This window comes from Diorhabda sublineata, chromosome 4 (assembly GCF_026230105.1).
Source record: "Diorhabda sublineata isolate icDioSubl1.1 chromosome 4, icDioSubl1.1, whole genome shotgun sequence".
Lineage (NCBI taxonomy): Eukaryota > Metazoa > Arthropoda > Insecta > Coleoptera > Chrysomelidae > Diorhabda > Diorhabda sublineata.
The window spans coordinates 9,341,075-9,360,144 of record NC_079477.1 but is presented as its reverse complement, the minus strand read 5'-3'; the positions used below and the strand labels follow the sequence as shown (position 1 = coordinate 9,360,144).

The 19,070-nt window shown below is 32.4% G+C and overlaps 1 protein-coding gene across 3 annotated transcripts in view; it reads left to right on the top strand.

Annotated features, from left to right (window-relative positions):
- The window catches only part of LOC130443263 (sestrin homolog), a 147,353-nt gene that overhangs the window by 88,887 nt on the left and 39,396 nt on the right, over window positions 1-19,070 (top strand). For 2 of the 3 annotated variants that reach the window (XM_056777806.1, XM_056777807.1), the window contains one exon: window positions 4,151-4,171. The exons of the other annotated variant lie outside the window; for it this stretch is intronic. The gene's annotated coding sequence lies outside the window, so the exon portion shown is untranslated. The remainder of the gene's footprint in view (window positions 1-4,150; window positions 4,172-19,070) is intronic. 3 annotated transcript variants of the gene reach the window in all.

Sequence of the window (19,070 nt, the reverse complement as noted above, 5' to 3'; positions counted from 1 at the left end):
GAAAAAAATTATTAATCGTGCCGTCATATTGTAATCTATTATGTAAAAAACTAGTCAGAACTCTATATGGTATACATTCCGTAGAAATCTGAAGCTAACGCAGTCGCTTTCCATCAAGTTTTCTTGCAAGAAATCGATGAGTGATGAATCTATCAATAGAGGCCAAAATGCAGATGAGAAATGGAAATACCGATAAAATTCAAAAATGGAAAGCGTAATTTTAAGTTTACTTGACGCAGGATCTAGGTATTCTCTTGCATAGGGATAATGTACTCAGTCACAGGCCTGCGTTGGCAACAGTCGCAATAGCTCATACAGGATTCAAATTAGTTTAAACTAAAGAAATAAACCAGTAATACCCCACAACTGGAACATCAGAAAAATTCTATTTTTTTAGTAAATTTATGTTGTGTACATATATATATATATATATATATATATATATATATATATATATATATATATATATATATATTAAGGATACAATTATTATTTGCATTGAACTAACTAAAATAAATACTAAAATAACTCAAAAATTCAGCCAAAATTAAAAATAGAACTATTTTTCCTTAAACTTCTGTTAAAAATAAAAACAAAAGAGGTTTAATAACATCTATTGGCACCGTTATCTCTAATCAAAGTTTGTACAAGAGTTCTCATGCTTTGGAGTACGTTATTGGGGTACATTTCCCTTTTTTCCTCCGACTCCAATTCAAGATTTCATTACATTATAAGGTGCTGAATGTTTTGTCGAAACTTTCTTTCCAGGTAGTCCCAGACATGTTGTATCGAATTCATATTCTGCGATCGTGCTGGCCATTTATATGATGTCTTCCTCATTGAGGTAGTACTCTCACTATGAGCATAGCGTGTGGGCGAAAAACAAGACATAGGATTCTAAAATTTCTGTTATGTATCCATGCCCCGTTAGCATTATGGACGATCACTGTGTGCGTGCAAGCTCTCAAAGTTATGCCACCAGCATCTACCTATAAGCACTTTCGGTGAAATTTGCTTTGGGATAACGTTCCCCTCGATGTCTTCACATGCTTATTTGCCCAATCTTGGAGCTCCCGAATGAATGCTAATTCTGCTATATAATTACCTACCTCGAGAGGGCTGGCATATGAGAATCTCACCAACTTCTTTCAACGCCTTACAACTATCTTTCTACTTCGTGGACGTTATGGACTTCTTCTAAACGATTACAGGTCTTAACATCTGTTTGACGCCGATTTAATATTATTTGTGACCATATAACTGACTGAGTGATAGATATATTCTTCTTCGAACATTGTTACAGCCCTTACAGTCACAGAAGTTGCTGGTAAATCATTATGTATCAGAACAATACAATTTTCAAATGTAAATAGTAAAATCACTCACAGTTTTCTTTCACAGCATCCGTTAAACTTCTCATCAGAAGTCAAAACACTCAAAGTGAGAGTAGAGTGAACTCAAAACAATCTGTTATGAAGGCATTAACACTTTAACAAAAACCGATTATTAAGATACCCTATACAATATTCGAATACCCGTTTTTGCAATTCTCTAATTGTGTCGGCAAGTTTTCTTTTAAAGAGGAAGATATGTCATCAGCATAGAAGCAAAATATTCATTTAAATTTAATTAAATCATCATGTAAGTTCGTTACAAAAAATCGTTAAGAATAAAATTTATCGGTACAAATATTTCTGTTGATGTATTTAATAGTATGCTGAATATGAATATTCCCAACGGTTGTTTTTGTGGATTGTCCACATTAGTTTCAAATTGAAGATCATCATATGAAGAGTGTAAAGGTGATTAGAACTCTCTCTTATAAAGTTCCACTTTTAAATGAAAGTGAAAAATAGTATTTTAAAACTTTCCATCAAAGCGGTCGCAAGCAATTCGGGGACGTAATTTCTTTATAAACAAATATTCATTAATTACTATGCAATAGTACGAACACTTTTTAATTACAGAGAGAGTTCTCCTTACCTGTACCACTCTACATCATAGCCATACTTTGCACAAACTATTATGTGTGTCCCAATCTTTGTACACTAATTTTAGAAGTAAGATTGCAGACAAACTAGAGTCCACTATAACGAATTTTGATTTACTCTGTAACTCGTAAATTCATATTTAATTCAATTTTTAATCACTCCGTCGCTGAGAACTGGTCTATTGAGACTTTCATCTCAATTTACTTCTAACAAACGACGATTAACTGTAGTCATTAACGCTGAAACCGGTTTTTAGTTCAGTAATATTCTACTCTTCGTAAAGGGTTGGAATGTTATTTCATACTATTACGTTGGCTAGTTAAGGGATACAACCAACCCTTCATAATAATTTTGAATCACTTTAGAAGGATAATGCTATAAAATCAACTTAATGACATGGTGGAAGTTTGGTTGAAATTTCGACAGATTTTTAAATTGATAAAAGTTTTTCATTGTTTTTTCACTCAAACTTACTTTTGAACAATAACAGAAAATAGTAAGAAGCAGTACTAATTTCAAATATATTAAGAATAACGTGATCATTTCTTTTTTTCGGGTTAAAGCGGGAAATCTGCAGAATTTTGTATATAAATAAAAATATTTGCAACATATGTTTTAAGTTTGAAGACGCCACGTTGTTTAGTATTTGTTTGGCAGGCATCAAGAGTGAACGTTTTCAGTGAATGTGTAAAAATGGAAAAAAGTGGTCATCGTTATGTGATACAATACTTTTATTTAAAAGGCCTCATCCCAACCAATATAAAAGCTGAGCTAGATTCTACTATGGGTGAACCTACTCCTTCGTTATCAACAGTAAAATATTGGGTCCATCACCTCACACCCAAAACAAAAGAGCAATAAAAACAATGGACTAAAAAGGGAGAACCCGCTCCAAAGAAGGCAATGACCGTTCCATCTGCAGGCCATGTCTGGTCATCGGTTTTTTGGGATGCGCGGGGTATAATTTCTATTGATTATCTTAAAAAAGAAAAATCGGTGAATATTATCCCATCTTATTACAACGTCCGAGCGAAGGAATCAAACAAAAACGTCCACATTTGACTTAGAAGAAAAATCACACATCCGTTATTGCAATGGCCAAAATTAATGAATTAAAGTTTGAATTGCTACCTCATGAACCCTATTCGCCAGATTTAGCCTCCTCCAATTATTTTCTGTTCCCAGACTTGGAAAAATGCCTCGGTGGTCAAATATTTTGAAAGAGTATTAAATTTATTTAACATCGCTGGGAAAAGGAGCTAAAAGGAGATTACGTTGAAAAATAAATATATTTTTTCCAAAATTTTTGTGTTTTCTTTGATGGGCATATTGGAAAATCATCCTCCTAGAAGCTTTTGGCATAACCGTGTGTTCGAAAAGCCTGGAATCACATGCATATTCTTTCATTTACAAACGTCCCGTCGCGGTAGCGGCCTCCTAGCCGAACTTTCCACCACTAACAGCTTGTGTACAGCTCCGTAGGTTATTTCGAATTAACCTAACAGAGTTAAGTATGTCTTTCTAATATCTTGGGCTTGATCAATCTGGTACGAGTACCAGATCTAGTACACGTGTACACGTAGTTTGCCGACCACCGAGAAAGTGATAAAACATCTAAAAAAACTAACGTCAAAACGATCTTGCAAAATTCTATACTTTTGGCGTCTTGTAATAATTTGAAGAATCGAAAGCGTTTTCAATTTTAATTGTTTAAAAGTTGTGTTATATTTTTTTGAAGAATCCACATCAATTCTTAGTTCCAACAAAAAAATCAGAAATAAATGTTTGTATTGTCTTTTGATAACGGAAATTTTAAAAATGAATCGCAAATTCCTTCTGGTTGACGTTGATCCTAATAGATATGGATGGATGGTTAATAATAGAAGTAGCAGTAGTTTACTGTTCAAACACCTCCTTTTTCTTTTAACGTATCAAGTCCAACGCTCGGCGATATATTGGCACGGAATCGTTGCGGTTGTGTGCGTCCGAGCTTTAATTTTACTTCCTCATTCTCAATATATACCAGGACGAGAACATGCAGTTATATCGCATTATTCAGGAATGTTTTCATCACTTTATAATTTCAAAACCTGCACATTAGTGTCAGAAAAATTCATTAGTAGAATTAGTGAGAAAATTAACATATTGGTTTTTTATAGCAACCTGAAGATTGGTTCTAGGTGAGTAATGTCACGATATATATAGACACTTTTGTAGATAGACCATTATGGTGGAAGATTTCTCTACAAATTGTTAAATGTTAAAAATTTCAAAATCTACCTACTACGTCTTAATCGAAACAATAATTACTTTCACAATTTGTAATGAAATACTGTATCTCTATTTCTACTCACTTTTTCTTATTCTTTTAGTAGTTATTATGATTATAGTATGCATGACTATGAACTACAAAATTGCAACAGCATGTGTTAAATGTTTATTAGTTATTTTGCTCAAATTTACTAATTCAATAATTTCAAAAACATTAATCCTAATCGCGTCATTCCTGAAAATTTTATTGTTTTCGATTAGGTCATCTATTTATTCAAAAACGTTTTTGTCTGAAATGATGTATGAGACCTCGAATTTTTGTGGTGGAGAATGATTCGTCTTCTGCGATTAGTGCCCCTGATTTTTTCGAACACTCAAATGGTGGTTCAACATTCAGAATTGACCGTTCCGACCGTTCTATAATACATAAAAAACAGGCGACCATTTGATTCCAAGTGCTATGTGCGCGAACAAATTTTGTTGGATGTGGCTCCTCTTGAAAGACTCATAGAGTTGATTCTTATTTAGATTCGGGATCGCCAGTTGGGATTTTATATACGTCTTTTGGAGTACTGCTATTGATTTTGCTTAGTTTTTCTTTGCACCAATCGATATCATTGTTCATGCAATATTGATTGTGTGCGAGTGCATCTAAAATCAAATATACCTCAGTCTCATAGTATGTCGCATCACGATCTTGTAATATCAGTTTATGCATAGCAGCGTTGTTTATTGGCACAATTTTGGACGTTCTTCGAAACACGTTAGCTTAAGAGGGTACTTCATCACCAGAAGTCGAAGTGAGTTGATTGACACTCTGTTGTTGGTTTAATCCACGTCGAAAGTCATTGCATGTTATGCGCGATTTAATTCCATTTTTCAATCAAGATAAATCTTTTAAGTATCTGTAAACAACTCAAATAGCATTCTGAGTACTTTCACTATTAAAAATGTCAAACTGTAAATATTGCCATGTAATATCATCGTTTCCAATTTAACCTAAAGATTAGTTATTGGGAATTTTTCATTTACATACCTATATATTTTCTCTACACGTGAAATCAATTCAAATATTATTGTGAATTCTGTTTTTCTTTTCTCAATATTTAATCATTTAATTCGATACCAAGTCTAGTTGAGTACAAAATATATTACATTTTGACAATGTAATAAACTGCTGCAAGCACATGAAACAGATGTTTTCTATTTATTGAATCATACGTTAGCTTGAAATCCAAGAGTATCTTCAGGTTTAATCCTTGACCAAAGCTATTGATCTGGATTGCCAGTATAAAAATTTTATTCCTAACTAAGTAGTTGACACAATCACCTATTAAAAATGAATATGAACTGAATGTTGGTGGTACACCTTTTCAAAACTGTCCACCCGAGCAGTCTCTCAAAAAATAGGGATTAAATAATCACTCAAAAATAACACCTTGTTCATTATATATAGTAAAGGACAAGATTAGAACTTTTATCAATAATATTGTAAGAGATTATTAAGTAGATTTCTTATCAACTATAACCGTAAACAGGATATTTAACGTATAATATAATATTCATTTTGGTATAATTAGTTAAAGTTTTGTTTTTATAACAATATACAAATGGTTAAGTGAAAAACCGGACGTAAACTGATATTTTTTCTACTTATCACCACGAATTTGTTCAACACATTTTTACTATTCAGTTTAAACATCACCAAATTTAATTATTATTTCATTGAGAATGAACTTAATCAAGTATCTCACCACATAAATATACGTTTCTCAACTTTAAGTGTTCATGTTTATTAATGGCATGTTCGCGGGTTATTTTTTGATCAAATATAGAAAAAGAGTTACCTTATCACTGAAAAAATATGAAATAAGTATATATTGGGATATGCAATTTGAAATTGAAGGTCTAGACATTAGGCGATGAGAATAATACTATAAAAATTAATTCGCGACGACAAGATTTCCCTCAAAGTTATTCCCTTCGGCACTAATACACACACTCCAATTTTCCAGATGTTGTGGCAGATATTTGACTTGAATCTCCGACAGAACCCTCTTCACACGGCATTCATCGATTATAAATGCGTTAATTTCACAACGTTTTTTATTTTGATAAGAGTAAGAAGGCACAAGAGGATAAATCCAGAGAATAGGGTGACTATGGTAACACTAGAATCTTTATGGAACCTAAAAATTGTGTCACATTCCACGCGCTGTTCAGATAGAACGGCTTTAGTGAATACGTCGCGCATCTCAAAGAAGCAGATGAGCATCGTTTTTATTTTTGATTTACTTATTTGAAAGTTTTTGCTCTTAAATCATTTGGTAATAGCCTCTATATTGATTCTGGTATCTCGTTTCGTCGCTGTAAGGGGCAGCTCCAGCTTATTTTTAAATTTTCCAAACAGTATTTCACGAATGCCAAAATCTGTCTGACTTCTCGGTTAATATTTAGTTCGTCTGCTAACATTCGCAACATTAATTAACGATATTGATGAATTAGGACCCGTACAAACTGCGCGTTCCTGTCAGTATCCATCTTGGCCGGTCTTCTTCTTCGCGCTTCGTCTTTCATGCTTTCAAAACCATCCCCAAACCTTTTATACCAACGAATCAGTCGCGTAGAGTTTAAAGAATTATTATCAAATACTATTCTTTACCATCAGTTTCAGTCGCACAAAATGTCATCGTGACACCTTGCTCCTTTATTTTTTTGACGAACACCAGTAACACGTATGTTTGAAACACACGCAACGGTTGATTCACGGTTACCATAAATGCGGTAATAAGATAAACCTCATTACTCAATTATTAGAGCTTGTATATCTTGGGTTACAACTGATATTTTGAATGCTTCAAATGTCAATACCTTCTATATTTTCGAAATGTTATAATAAAAATGTTCCGTTTATATATTAACGGCTAGACTAAAATGGTGATGCTGATACCATATTATGCGCTCCAAGGTTTAATGATTTGGATGTCAGGTGAGTGAGAATTAATGTATTGTACATTAAGTTCTATTAAATTTTTCGTATAAAACCCAATACGTACAAATTTTTCCAAAAGCGTGGAGTGAGTTATAAAATAAATGTTATAAACTACGAGATTTGAATACTAAAAACTGTTCATATTATATAACTATAAACATGATAAATCTGTTTGATTATAGGTTTGCAATAGTTATTCATGTATCAAGGGTAATAAGTAGATAATTATGTCCCTAGGATGACAGTCTTGATAAGGTGAAAGTCTTTGACTTGATGGCTCGTGAAGAGCCAGAAAGTGTATCTAATGGTACCCGTAGTGTACTCAAACTTTTATGTCATACCAAATTGTTATGCATAATAAATATTTCTCTTGAATCTAGTTTGATTTAATAAAGTTTTATTTTTACCAGCGACATTATCTTGACGTTTTTATTACTATCAAAATCAAAAATGGAACTAGATTTCTAAACTCTTGATGAAATTGAAAAAGTCACGTAAAATCCGTTAGAGAAAATTCAGAAAAGACGACAAAGATATGTTTAATTTTTGTTGAAGATGTCAGAAATTCTTCTCGGTAACGAAACAAATATTGGTAATTATTACGAATTATGTCAATATTTAAAGCAAAGGTAAACCCTTCCTGCAGGAACCTACCTAATTCTAAGTAAATAGAACAGTATAATATATAAACGTAAATTAACATTTTCATTCTAATCACAGGCACAAAGTAATCAAATATGTTGATGATATCTTATGCCCGATCCAAAATCTCGCGAGGCACCTTCCAGAGGCTCTCGGCACGTGTTCTGGCGACCAGAGGTGGCAGGAATGCTAGTTATCCACACTCTCAATTTATCCAGTTGCTCACTACGTCTACTACGGTACTTTTAAATATCCGCCGTAGACCTCAGAAATGAGTAGAAGTATAAGGTGCCCACTCCGAACATTTATTATAGTTTTTTTTGTTTTTATTTGATAAGTTGTAGGCTTACCAACTGAATTTTAATTTCAATTTCAATTTTTTCCTTATGTAGATGATACGATATTCGACATTATGCAGTTTAATTAGAAATGTTTGATAATAGCAAACTCTTACAAAACTTTATTTCTAATGATTTTTAATATATAACATTAAACCCTTCTCCCGAGCTGTCCATCTTTATCCCACCTAGACCAGTATTTACAAGGCCTACTCGACAGGCAGCCCTGGCTTATTAAAACTAATTTCGCCTGCGGATGCCCAGAATCTCAATTTATCGGGACTTCTTTCTTTAACGAAATGCAAGCCTTTAGTACCAAGGCACATCTTTCCCGAACACCACAACTTACAGATGTTCAAGATCCATATTCAGAAGCATCTCCACACGACCATTTGAACTACTCGAATGTAATAGGGTTTACGCTCTTGTGCTTGCTTTTTACATACAAAAAAATAACATCAAATCCCATTATTATTAGTATCATATTTTTTATTCAAAATGATTTTTATAGTGGACATATTTCATAAACATAATTATTAAACATTTCCATTAATAAGAATTGAAAAAAATAATCAGAAGAGATATGATGAGATAAAATAAATAAGTAAACAAGCAACTACAGGTAAATATTGAAATTTAAAAAAATAAGTTATTACCTATTTACGTCACACTTACGTCAAGACACTCAACATTTGGTATCACCTGGTATTTTAATCCTTCGTCTCATTCTCAAATGGAAATATTTTTCTAATTAATTATTATATATTTATTTTTATCATTTCTTCATTGCTCGAATCTATAAAAATGCTGACCTAAATAATATGATGTCCGATTCATATATATCATATAGCTAATCTTTCATTTAACAGTTATTTTTAGAATAATCAAAGCGTTATTATATTGATATCCTTCGAATTGCATTAATCATTCGCGCGGATAAATGCTCCAATTTTTCTTTTGTTATTCACTCTAAATGAAAGTTATCTTTTACTCCTGTACGAGATACATGTGAAGTGTAAGAAAATATCATTGCCGTGATTAGCAGAAATTCAGTTTCTAACAGAAAAAGATTATCGCTTTATTATTCCAAGGAACCAAATTTATGGTGATTAGTAAGAGAAAAATACAAAATGTAGATCTGTATATAGAAACGGATCCCATTGAGAGAGTAAACTACTTCAAGTACTTGGAATATACAATAAATGATGAATGGAACACTGATTTAGAGATTAACAGGAAAGATCCACATTCATAAAAATGAGAAAGCTCTTGAGCAACCGCAACTTGTGCATTGGTATCCGATGGCGAGCCACGAAATATTACGTACTCTCCACGCTGTTTTACGGTGTGGACGGGTGGACGGGTGAACACTAACAGTAGCAACAATGCAAAAATTAGAAGCATTTTAAGAATACCTTGTACTGAGAAGAATGGCTAAAGATTTAGAATTGCTTGTAACTATTATGAAAAGAAACGCGTCCTACCTACGGTTAGCTACAGCTTATCGTGGAAAGCAAGATAGCAGGTAGGAGAGGTTTAGGTAGAAAAAAAAATACCAGAAGCTGCGAATATAATTCATGCGGCGCAAAACAGAGAAGTCTATCAAATGATGGTCGGCAACCTTCGGTAGAAGACGGCACTAAAAAGAAGAATTCCAAGGAACTGTTCTACATCTCTACCTTGTTAAAAATATGTCAAAAACAGAATATCTGTCGGTAGGAAGCAGAGAAGGTAACCCCGAACTGTAAATAAATAGGGTTAGACAATTCAAATGCCTAGGAAGCATAATTTCGGAAGATGGAACAACAAAAGACAGTATAAGAAATAGAGTGCAATAAAGGGAAAAAGCTACACAAATTCTGAACTCATTGCTGTGGTCAGAAAAAGTAGACAAAGAATATTTCGAGTTTACACGACTTCAGAGAGAATACACACTGAACAATTGATCTGATACGGACATATGATGAGAATGAGGCCGAAGAAAGCATTGATGTGTCAACGCAGGATAGAAGGAGACGAGAAAGACCCTCAAGGACTTGGAAGAAAGGAATTGAACAAAATACGCGTTTATAAGTTTGTAGGGCTAGTATTCCTTATCAAAAATATCTCGAAAAGGATAATTATAGAATTAACATCGGGACACCGTTTCTGATGCTATGTAGCTGTCGCAAGAGAAGTTTCCTTAAATTATGGTTGTGAAAATAACGGAGGTGAAGTTGTTAAAGGTAGTTAATGAACACAAGGAACTTTACAAAACTTTCTAACTATATGAAGAATCGAATTTGGGATGACGCAGCAAATAGTTTAAATTTTAAAAATTATACGTATTCGGTGATATACATTTCTTGTTTAAAAAGAAAAACAAAAAACAAAAAATTCAACCATAAGAATTTTTTTAATTTTGAATCAGATATTCATTCGATACACTTCGAAGGGAGATAATTTAAAAATTGAGCCTCAATATGCTCATTAGAAGGCAGGCGCATACGTGTCCTTTATCTCGTGTCACTTTACATAAACACGCGCTATACGCACACAATTTGCGCCTTGCATTAGATGCGTATGTCCAAATCATAGTTTAAATATAATTGTTTGGGCTCTAAATTTTTGAGGAATATATTGCCGGAATTTTCCACCACTACAAGTTTTGAATTGTTCTGTTCGATATATTGTGAGCATAAAAGAAACGGCAACTATGTATGAAATTATGTGGAGATTTATTCAATATTTGAAATAAAATCAATTCCTACCTACACTTTTATTACAATTTTGTGAAAACTTCTTTCTCTAACAGTCTCTGATTCAGATTCTAATTAATGATATTGTGATAGTTCAAAGATTGTTAATATTTCTTAGTCAATTTGTACTAATTATATAGCAACTCACTGTGGTAAAGTTGTCAAAACAACCTTTGAACAATTTCATTTCTATCATTCTAGGTTTGAAATACATTAAATAAATAAGATAAAAAATTTGTCTCCGTTCCAAACTATCACGATATACATTGACGCTATTTATAACCTCAAACACAAACATCATTACAACCAATTAATTCCAAATTTTTATGGCCTCCCATTATACTTAACCTATTCGTATAAAGATTGTGCTGTAAAGATGTCAATTTTCAATAAATCACATCAATAAATGCACATTTTCTAAAATTTTATCATTCAATTAATTTTTTGTTTTTGGATGAAACAGGCACCTGGAAGTGGTAGTTTTTGTTTGATTATATTGAAGAAATTTGATCGAAAATATTGAAATCACACAGATCATTGCACAGCTGTCCACTTAAAAACGTATCTACTCAAATTCAGAATTGGTTAAGAGCTCAATACTTTACAGTTCAAAAAATGCAAAATCATTTTCCAATTTATAACGTCTTTTGGATTTTTCGGTTTAATAAATTTATAACAGTAATATTTAATTTGGAGCATGCTACTCACTGGTTTAATGTTGTTACTGATTTTTAGTAAAAATTATTACCTATTTTGGGATTGCCGTATAGTTGGTTTTATTATCTGATTTAATTTTGACAATATATACATGTAATGTATATATACGTATAAAAATTTTCACATGTACATTTTAATTTTGTGTCTTTAGCTATTAGTATGTTTTTTTCTTAGTTTTTAACATGCTTCTGTCTACAAATTGTAACCAATTTTTTGACAATAAAGCATTTCTCTCTCTCAAAATGCTCGCGGAAACCGTAACCGAACGTCAAATTAACATTCGCGCATCCATCTACTACCGTGGTTATTTTATTGTTTCATACCATGAGACCTGAACTGGCGAAGTGAGAGAGAGAAAAACTTTTCAACAATTTTGGAAACAGATCATTCCCCTTATACTTAACAGAACAAATAGACGTGAAGATATTGTATCCAACAAATAATGTGGTTAATGAATAAATCTATATACAATTCATTTAATGTTTTAGTTATTTTCGATAACAGAACAAAAAATAGTTACTGATAAACTAGACTTGACACAAGATTTATTTTTTAAAAGTAAGAGTTATTATTATTATACTACGCATTTTGGAGTGACCTGCAATGCACATGTTTGTAGAATGAATGGTATCAATAGTTGCAGTTCAAAGTTCTATGATTTAGACGAGCGCTGGAAATTGATAAGAAGTCATTGCCTGCGTTAAACTAATTTCTACAATTTTTTATTTTCAAGTTAAATAAACTAGATAATATCAGTGTAAATTGACGTTTTATATATATTTCAGAAAATCATGCTTCTAACCGAACTATTTATTTTTTCTCACCGTGACGTATTTCAGTTATAACTGAAGCCAGAAAATAAACTAATGTACAAAATAATCAAGCTCCTAACGAACAGAAGAAACGTATCAATTTATTTCTGAACAATTAAGCGGTACTCTTCAAGTAATATCGATGGTTAATTAACCATTGACTTTATACACTGGGGGTTCAATTAGAGCCTCAATAATCCGTATTCTGTCTAACATGTAACTGTTGATATTATGTTTTGCCTTTAAACGCAAACACAAAACTTCAACCATAGGTGAAAAGTGTACCTTATTGGACAATTTGAATGAAAGAGTGTGTGGAACTTCTTTTTCCCTAAAGTATGATTTTTGAAAATCGACAATTACTGTTCAATCTCACAAATGTCCAGGTTTCAGAAAAACGCTAAAGTTATTAGAAAATCCAATACTAGAAGAAACAATTTTCTCTTGGTTTCTAGAGCAAAAGCAAAACACGTTGCTTAATCAAGATAAACCATAATGGGAAAAGCCAGATACTTCTGCCCTGAACAAATCTCTAATTCTGACGATTCAGGATTATGTAGGAAAGTTCTGCCAGATAAAACTTTAGTCTCCTTTACTGGAACTGGTGTTTCTGGATAAAAGGTATCTTAAAAAAGAATTACATTTATGCCTTGTGTAAATTCAACAAGAAACTATAAATGACAGTTAACAATCGTGGAAAAAGAAAATAAAGCTAAAATCTTTTGGATCCGTAAAATTATTAGTTAGATATTTTCCTAGAGTGGTTGAGAGAACATTTCATTCCAGAAGTCAAACGTCGTTGGAAAAGAAACTGCTATTTTAATTTTTTGCGTAGGGAAGATGATGAAAGTTTAAAACTACAAGATATAAACAAAAAAGCACAATCGAAGACGCGCTTTTTTCACTAGTGCAATGTTGAGAACAATCACCAAATAGTCGTCTTGGCTTTTATGGTTTGAACAATACAACAAAATATCTATCAGAAGAAATTGATGGTTTCAACTTATAAAAGGTTTTTCATTCTGTCTTCTATTTCTATTTCTATTTCTCTTCCTCATTCAGAAATACATCAGCTAAGTATACTTGTTTCTACTGTATAACTGTTGTATAACTTGGAGGACAAAATGGTCATTTACACCTAACGTATTTTGTGAATCAAATTTGTATATTATATTTGTCCAAAAGATGTTTACCTATCATTATCCGACCGCTCCGCGAGTCCAACAAAACTTGTTTTTGCATAATTTATATTATCTAGGCTCTACTAAGTCCAGTTTTATAAGATTTCGGATTCCATTTAATTATTTTTCTACTACATCTTCCATAGTTGATATCTCCTAGTTGATTGGTTGGTGACTCCTAGATCCATTCAATATTTTTCTATCCTTTTGGTAGCAAACTTGACCATCTGTCCTTCCTACATCTTCATTTATAACTGTACTTCAGAGAAATACCAAATATTATTCTTTCCATGATTCTATATGCGACTTTCATTTAATTCGCGATCTTCTTTGTTGACGTCATATATTAGTAAACGTGTAATAGACTTTGACCTTATGTTAAGACACATGCACATCAATCTTCTGTAAGCAACTCACTATTCTTGTGCCACTTTCGAAAGTTTGATTGTATGTTCTCAATTGGTTCACTTAGCCTAAGTATTTTTGGTATAGGTACAAATTACTTTTGTTTGAAATTTGGTAATTCTCGAATATTCGGCTTTCATTTTGAAGCTATTAAGAATAAAATATATGAGGAATAGGGTATTTAATCGATTATAGTCGAAGAAGTGATACGATTTCGCGGTCTCAATCTATCTACTTTACATCCCTTTCGAATGATTTAAAGGCTGAATCTGTATATTATTTGGAATTTTATCAACAAAGAGCAGTTGCAACTACTAACTGCTTCAAGACAACTAAGAATAAGTAATTTGTTGCGTGGATTTAGATCACTTTCTATAGTGATGAATGAATAACTATCCTTTACATGTTCGAATTCTGTTTAGTGTTATTCCTCTATATAATGATGCATCCTAAATTGTATAAATGGGAAATAGAGTTCATCAGTCAAGGCTTATTGTGATAAAAACTCTATCTAAACATTCTACAAAAAAAATATTTCCCGTGCAAAAAATGTTGTGCGAACTTATTGCAACGTTTGAGCGAAGAAATCAAGCATTTGGCTAAGAAGCAACTTTTGTTCCATCAATACACTGCACCAGCTCACACATCCGTTATTGCAATGGCCAAAATGAATGATTTAAGTTTGAACTGCTACCTCATGCGCCCTATTTACCAGATTTGGCCCTCTAAGTTCATTTTCTGTTGAAAAAATTGAAAAAATGGATCGGAGGTCAAAGATTTTATAACAATGATGAGGTGATGTCTGCAGTTAATGGCTATTTTGAGGAGCTTGACGATTCTTATTATGAAAAGGGTATTGAATTTATTGAAAATCGCTAGGAAAAGTGTATGGAACTGAAAAACTAAAAAAAGATTACGTTGAAAAATGAATATATTTTTTTCCCAAAATTTTTTTGTTTTCTTTATTGGGCCAGTTACTTCTGGGACCATCCTCGTATGCTTGTAATATTCTTCTAGCGTGAATAAGTATTTTAATGAGTTTCCAACGGTTATGTTCAGATTGATGGGAAACATCGAAAGCATTGCACTGAAAAGTTAAATTCAATTTGTTCCTACTGTGTCAATTAGTAAATCAGTCGAGGAAACAATTTTTTATAGAACTCAACTTTTTATTTAAATACCTGCATGTTAAATTTAATACTTGATTACATAACGAATATATTATTTTAACAATGAATATTTCAGGATCCGGTCCTGAAGCAAAGTTGTTTTTCAAATACATCGGATTTGTGTATTTGCTCTATTAGACAGTGGCTGATAACAGCACATCATGCCACTGATGTTAGACTTGATAACGACAGTAATAAAATTCAAGAAATGAATCAAGACTATAGTATATATTCCCATTTTTACCAAACTTAATCTGTCTGTTCGTTAGTACATCTGTTCTGATGGAATTTTCTTATCAAATTTCCACTCAATTTTAATCTTATTCATTGGAAATTTTGATTAATTTTATGAGAATATAAGTTTCAATAAAAACATCGATGAAACATTGTATAATATTGTGTGAATAGATTAATTCAATTTTTATATAAAACAGAATGTTCTATTTTGCATTTTTATCATTTTATAAATCATATATATGAGCCTTTCATCAAATGAACTTCCAAATGTAAAATAGTTTTGATAGCTCAATGGTTTGTGAACGAAGCTTACAATCAATACCGTGGTTGATAGATCGAATATCATCAAAGACATTAACAAAAAAATAAAACATAAAACATAAAATTTCACTCCAAAACTAATTTATGAAAAAAATTGAATAACAGAATTCTATCGAGTTTTTTTTTCCAAACAAATTCATCAAAACAAAAGAAATAAAGTAACGCTCCCAGATAATTTTCTCAAAAAAGATCAAGTATAATCCTATATATTCTTTAAATTCAAAGCAGAGAAAGATTACCTACATTACAGATCCAGATAACATAACAGGAGCAAGATTAAAAACATTATATGGAAATATTCCTCTTCGTCTAACACTAGCATTTGACACCGTCTCTTACAACATTCTAATTGACAAGCCAAGTAACAATGGCATAATAGGTGCAGTATTAAGGTCGATTCACACATATCCGTGACATACTGTACTGTGACCTTCAGTGGAAAAAAAAATATCGGAAGACGAAATTCTTAGTAAACTAAAGGAGAAAAATACGGTGTGTGTTCAAACATCAACGGCAACGTGACAACTTGGAGTCCTTCATATTCTAAAGAACTGGTCGTTCCCGAAATAACTCGATGAGAAGCTCGTCGCTCATATTACAAAAATGAGGTACACACAGAAAATATTGAAGAGTGAATCGAGCAAACTCTTTTTCGCGGTACGCAACGTCACGGCGCGCCACGGATATGTGTGGATCGACTTTTAGAGCTCTTAACAGATTATTTATCAAACAGAAAACCAACGCGCGAAAGTAGGTGATATGAAAATGTCAAACTCGTTAGTAAAAATAGATGATCCACAAGGAAGTATTGGGACTTATAATTAATATTCTTCTATGGTAGTATTACATACTAAGCGGACGATGCAAATATTATTTTTACTAGTAAAAATTGGAAAGAGGTTAACCAATCCGTAGAAACAGCTTTGCGAAAGATATCATTACGTTTTTACAAAAGAAGACTGACACTGCGGCTCAGTATTTGGACCTGTCTAGGAATAAAATATCACCATCACCGCCTGTTGGTTGTCGAGGTTAGGAGCAATATGTCTTAAGATAGTTAAGACCAAAAGGCTGTATACTCGGCAACAGCTCTCCTCTACAAGCCCGAGATTCATCCATCTTTGAACTTATGCTCGCACGTTTGGAGCTCGCCTCCCAAGCATACCCTGAGGATGAGAAACTTGACCATGTCAAATGCTCTTCTGAGTTGTCTAACATAATACCACCTATAGCAGAATTTGAAAGACCTAATCGACAGGCATACGTGGCGCATGAACACCGAGTTGACCAGCAGACACCCATAACGTCAATTTAGTGGGACTTTCTTTGGAGGTGCTCAAGCCTATGGAACCAGCTACCAAGGCACGTATCTCCCAAACACTACAACTTACAGAAGTTTAATATCAATATCCATAGGCTTCACACTGCAAGCACCTTTTGAACTACTCAAGTGCAATAGAATTTACCCTCTTGTGCTTGCTTTTTACATAAAAAAACTAAACAACCTTAAAACTTTGACATTAGACTGCATACCAAAGAATAGATTTCAATTGAGATTCTGGAAAGGAGCATAAAGAGGAGCATTTAATACTACCCTTCAAATTCTAGAAACAAACAAAACATCTTAAAAATAATACGCAAAAAAATGCATATAATAATTATATGATCAAATATATTTAATCTAAAACTACTTATTGCTTATTATTGTATAAAACGTACCTTGATAACTTGAACCTCGATAACGTAATAACTTCTATAAATTCATAAAATGTTGTGATCCCCTCCCCTTGGTGTCCAAAAACTCTAACTTAAACAAGTAATTTGGGCTTCGCACCTCAGTAACTCAAAGTTAACAACGACGACCTTTGCAACTTCAATTATCTATCAGTGAGTGATTCTGCATGAATGTGCAAACAAAAAAACTTCCTTGTTACCATTGTTATGTAAACAACAGACTAAGTAACATTCTAAAGTACAGTAACTTCGTATTGTATCAGTAACTTTTAGCATTTGTCCCGGGGACCGGAACCAAATCTCTGTAAGTAAAAATATAAACCAATAAAAACTCTTTAACTTAAACTCTTAGTAATTAAAAACCTCTATAACTCAAATTATTTAACGTTTCCCTTGGTATTTATCTTAGCGAGGTTCTACTGTATACACTTTCTCATTCAGAAATGTAAATTTGAATCTCATTCTTTAAAGGTTTTGGCAATATGTTCGATATTGAATTCGTTGAATTTTTTGTAACTGAGTAAATAATTTTCAAGATAGAATGAAAAGTTTTTTCTTCCAGCGACAAATTCTATAAACGTGTCAAATATAATATCCACATTCGATCGTCTTCAAGGCATTTTATAAATAATTTTAATTTCGCTTTGTAACTGTTATATGGCTTTACGGCTTTAAAAACCTGTTACACTAAAAACTTGTATAGAATTAATTCGACACGTTATTTTGAATCGACATTTTCAGATATTTCTTTCAATACTACTTTGGAATTTATTTTTCACAATTTATGGATGGTTCTGATGCTTTTCTCATTATTAAAATTGGTTTTGGTAAGAAAACGCCACGGTTACTTATTGAGACGACCGAAGTGACAGCTGAAAAAAAATTAACTGGTCTTTATTTTGCTTATTGTTTATAAGAAAAATATCATTTTGTTTATTACAAAACTACAAAAATGACTTGCTCTTAAAAAGAGGAAGAGAGATTCGTTGGGTATATTTTAGGTGGGATAAGGATTTTTTTTATATAGAGGAAGGTTTATTGGATTTAGTCCTGATATAGGAGTTGCTCCTCTGCAGGGCTGGGGTTGTGGTGATAGATTTGTCATTACGTTCCTTCAGGCTGGAAAACGGATAACCAAACGTGGCTCGAAGAAGAGGAATGAAAACTCTAACTTAAAAAACAGGTTTAGGGATGTATTTTTCAGTTTTTTTTGTGTTTTTTTGTTTGTTTCGTTTTATTATAAATATGTGCAGTTTTGATACTCATTTTTTATGAAATAAAAGTAATAATTTCTGTTTTTGTTCTTAATTTCAACATTTTCTCAATTAAATTGTGAATTTTCTCTAGTTTGTGAAAGACAGTTTGTAAATTAAACGCAATGGATATATACAACAACCAAAACGTTTGAACGTCAATGCATACAGCAAAGTTTTCATTGAGAATTCATGAATTGAGGTAAATAACCCCGGGAGTACAATTTCGGATTTCTAAATAAAACCCAGCTAACTAGATTCTAAACTAA